This window comes from Pagrus pagrus, assembly GCF_965226575.1.
Source record: "Pagrus pagrus genome assembly, chromosome: 9".
Taxonomy (NCBI): Eukaryota; Metazoa; Chordata; class Actinopteri; order Spariformes; family Sparidae; genus Pagrus; species Pagrus pagrus.
In genome coordinates, this window is record NC_140193.1 from 27,341,738 (window position 1) to 27,345,865 (window position 4,128).

The 4,128-nt window shown below is 42.2% G+C and overlaps 1 long non-coding RNA gene across 1 annotated transcript; it reads right to left on the bottom strand.

Annotated features, from left to right (window-relative positions):
- Positions 1-1,987: 1,987 nt before the first annotated feature.
- LOC311262186 lies at positions 1,988-3,849 on the bottom strand. Its single transcript, XR_014623222.1, has 3 exons — positions 3,720-3,849; positions 3,165-3,284; positions 1,988-2,073 (listed from the first exon to the last, which is right to left on the bottom strand). It is a non-coding gene; the product is annotated as an uncharacterized lncRNA (long non-coding RNA).
- Between the last annotated feature and the right edge of the window lie 279 nt (positions 3,850-4,128).

A 4,128-nucleotide genomic window follows, 5' to 3' on the forward strand; every position in this document is an offset into this window, starting at 1 on the left:
TAACATCCAGGTGGATGGCAAACAAAAACGTTTGCGTTCTCTGGCAAAAGTTTGACATTTTCTCACGTTTTTTCCTCTGCCAGGTCGGTAATGTTTTCACCTGTGTCTGCTTATTGGTTGGTTGGTTTGTCAGCAGGATTAAACAAAAACAGCTGAATGTACTTCAAGAAACTTTGATGGAGGATGGGTGTCAGTCGAGAATAGACCCCATATCTCACTTCTTGTCCTCTGTCTCGGGTTGATTTAACTCCAGTGGATGAGATTTGGCTCTATAGGGGTAAAACATATGCTGCAGCCATTTCGTCCACCATAAAGTCAAAGGAGAGATCTGTCTTTTCACATCTGCTGGTTAAGAGCTTCTCAAACGACCTGTCATGCGCTCCCAGGCAACACAGTGGGATATACCCCTGGTTTTACACGCACTGGAGAATCTGTTTCGGGGTCACTCTCACTGCTCCCATTAGTGTCATTTCCAGCTGTAGCAGGCAGCTGTTTTCAGCAAAAAAGCTCTGATAAAACCAATTTGCACAAACTACTCAGCATCAAACGGCAGAGAAAACAGTGAAGGCAGTGGAACATGAAAAACAAAAATAGAGATAAGAGAAAGTGAATAATGGACTTATCAGGGGGGCACAAACATGACTGCAAATAATGAAAATGTTGCCCTGTGTTTGCTGGATGTGTAACCAAGCAACACTGGTCAATTGAAATTTAAAAGGTCACAGTATGTCAATGTTATGTTTATACAGGTGGCTGTAATTAATTCATTATCTAAATGATTTAACATCCATGACAAATTGAAAATAAAAGCAACATTATGTAGAAATAGGCATTTGTGCGATTTGGCACCACTGTTATGTTACTGTAAATACAAATCCTTGGTCTGTAACAGGCGTCAATCTCTGGCTCTCATAATTGAAGCCAGTAGAGACGTACCAAAAACTGCCGTTCCTCAAATGGCCACAAAAGTGAGTCAATCCCCATAAGAGCCCATGTTCAAATGTTAAAATGTCCAGCTTTACAGCAGAAACAAACATGTTCACAGCTGGTACAAAGAATAGTTTTGGTCTCTATACCTAATTTTCCTCTTCATGACAAGTGTACAGTGGTGAATTTTTATACTCACTTGTTTAAATATATTAAGGCTTAAAGTTGCACATAATAAGGGGCGTGGCCTCTTTGAGGGACAGGCTTTTTGGTGTTGTTGCCTTTTTGAGAACTTTAAATGCATATTTTGGACAAATACTATGGTTTTCTGTGTGCTTAAAGGATAACTACCGTTTTTTACAACCTGGACCTTATTTCTAGCATAAAATATGATCATTTACTCACCCAGATAACTTTGATGTTATTTGAAGTCGTTCGGACGAAATTAGATCCAGTGTAGCGCCGATATATATCCATATAATGCGAGTGACGGGGCACCGACACACAGCCTCTATATAACACATTATCTGCCACGAAACTAGTTCATTTCACCAATATTTTGTCATGATACTCTAGTGCTATTCCCCTCTGAGTCCGGGCTCGTCCGTTATCAACATCCGGGGTCAAACTAGCAGTAGCAGCTACAGGTAAACAAGCCGGCTGTCGCGGGTGCGCGCGCAGCTCAGAGACAACATCCTCCAGGTCAGAGGTAGTAGGTCAACCTACAGACTCCGGATGTTGACAATAGACGAGCCCGGACTCAGAGGGGAATAGCGCTAGCGTATCGTAACAAAATATTGGTGAAATGAACAGATAATGCTCATAGAGGCTGCGCTTCGGTGCCCGGATCACTCGCATTATATGGATATACGCAGCAATCCACTGGATCTAATTTCGTCCGAACGACGCCAAATGACACCAAAGTTATCTGGGTGAGTAAAGCATCGTATTTTATGCTAGAAATAAGGTCCAGGTTGTAAAAAACGGTAGTTATCCTTTAATATGACTAAAAGACCGGAGTGACGGATGGACACCTGTGCTTCGGATTAAAGAACGACTCTGTTGGTGTTAATCAGCAGACAGCTGCTGGAGCTGGCGAGCTCTGGAGGAGACAGTCGGAGCCCGGAGCTTCAGTTCCTCCAGAATCTAGAAGAAAACACAGAGAGTCGTGGAGAGGACAGAATTTGATCAGCAGAAACAAGTGATGGGGGGCAGAGTGGCTGAGACAGAGACACCAGTCAGCCTATTATAAGACGGTTAATTGTGATTTTGAAGCTGTTATTCTTATGTTAAACATCGTACACAATGTTGCTTTAAGCTGCTTGAGATATAGACTTTATGAAGCCATTTTTCTGAGTGATGCATTCTCTAGCAGTAAATGGTAGCTGGAATTATGGTCAAAAGAGGGCTGGCATTATTTAATTTTTACAGTTTTTATTAGAAATCCCCATTATATCTGTGTTTGTACAGCTGCAGTCTGATAAAGTTTCACAGTTTCCACTGTAATCCAGTAACTATTATAATGTTCAAAGAGCTGTACTGTAGCATGTATGGTGATTTATTTGAGAACATGCTAAATTATTCATTGGTGCAAACTCAGTCCCCACATGTTCAGGTTTTGTTTTCTATTATGTAAATTCATGAGAGTCTTTTGGGCTCAGGGGACAACAGCTGAGACTGAGAGCAGTGACAATGGCGTGCTATCATTACCCATCATGGCTGATCCAACAGACATTCATTCTACCAGGTGTAGAACAGGAAGTTCCACAGTGCACTGATCAGCCAGCCAGCTCCAGCATGCTGCAGTAAATGTCAGTGTAATCACTTCTTAAACTAATGGAGCTCTTCTTCTTTCAAGACCAACCAATGCTCTGAGTAGTTGGTGAGTCAGTTAGAGACCTTCGCTGTTTGTCTTCAAACTCATCCCATATGGATAAATAATGTACATTTACCATCACATCTTCATATCACAACAACTACTGCCTGCTCTCCCAAGATAGCTTATGTCACCGTTTCCAAAACAACATGACAGTTGCAGCGTACCAGCGCCAGGCGTACTGAACCTTTGTTACAGTCGCAGTTTGATTATGAATTCAGGCTTTGTACAAAGCGGCATTATGATGTTGTTATTTAGGCGCTCTTAAGATCCATTTATTGTGTGGTAAAAGATTCATTCAGTGAGCTGATCACAGTTACTATTTATTGATTTGAACACACTTAAACTCACTTAAACTCACCGGAGACAGATGGACAGGCGCTCCACAGCTGAGGACTGGGCACTGGTCAGCCTCAGCTGGTGCTGGAAGCGGTAGTGATCCAGACGCCGCTCCAGATGCTGAAATTCACTGAGCTGGGTGCTGCGTGAGTTATGCGAATAAAAATTAATAATCCCTCGCGAAGCGAATATTTTCTTCGCAACATACCTATGTTACATCAGTAATTAAGGGTACGTTATGCACGTGACACAATTACATAAGTCGTCATTTAAAAGGACTCGCAGTTGACTCCTCCAGTGACGCCACCGAGTGACATCACTGGAGGAAATTTGTCCTTCAAATGTCCTTCAAGAGTTGCCATCTTTATTATAGTACTTCTCTTTATCATGCTGTCTCAGGAAGAGAAGAAACAAAAGTCTTCTTTAACCTGATCCCATTTTATGAGTAAGACTGGTGATTTAAACTTAATAAAAATGTTGCGGTTTGAATTTTACAAGAAGATACACTTGTTACGCTGACAGGTAAAACACTCTAGATTTTGTTAAAAAAAAGGACAACAAAAACCCGTCCTCTGACCTTAGGGTGTAATGGTTTGATCCCCGTATCTGCCCTCTGTTCCTCACACCAGTCCAGGCACGATGTGAAGACATAGAAGAAGGCCTATTTTCTTACTTGTCTGGACGGGGATCAGACGCCCTGAAAGAGGAGGAATCTATATGAAAGGAACATAATGAGAACAGCATGTCAGAGCACATTTAAAGGCAAATTCTCAGCACAACTCTCCGCCAACAACCGTTCTCAGAGTTAAGCACACAACAGACAGACTCATGCTGCTGAGGTCCTTCAGCCTTTTACGGCCAAGCACGCTCTGGGCTGCTGGAAATATGCACGATATAGTACACACATATATTATGTCACATGAATCTGCTGGTCAGGTACATAAATCCTGAAGAGACAGACATGCAGGCTCACCCAGCCCATCATA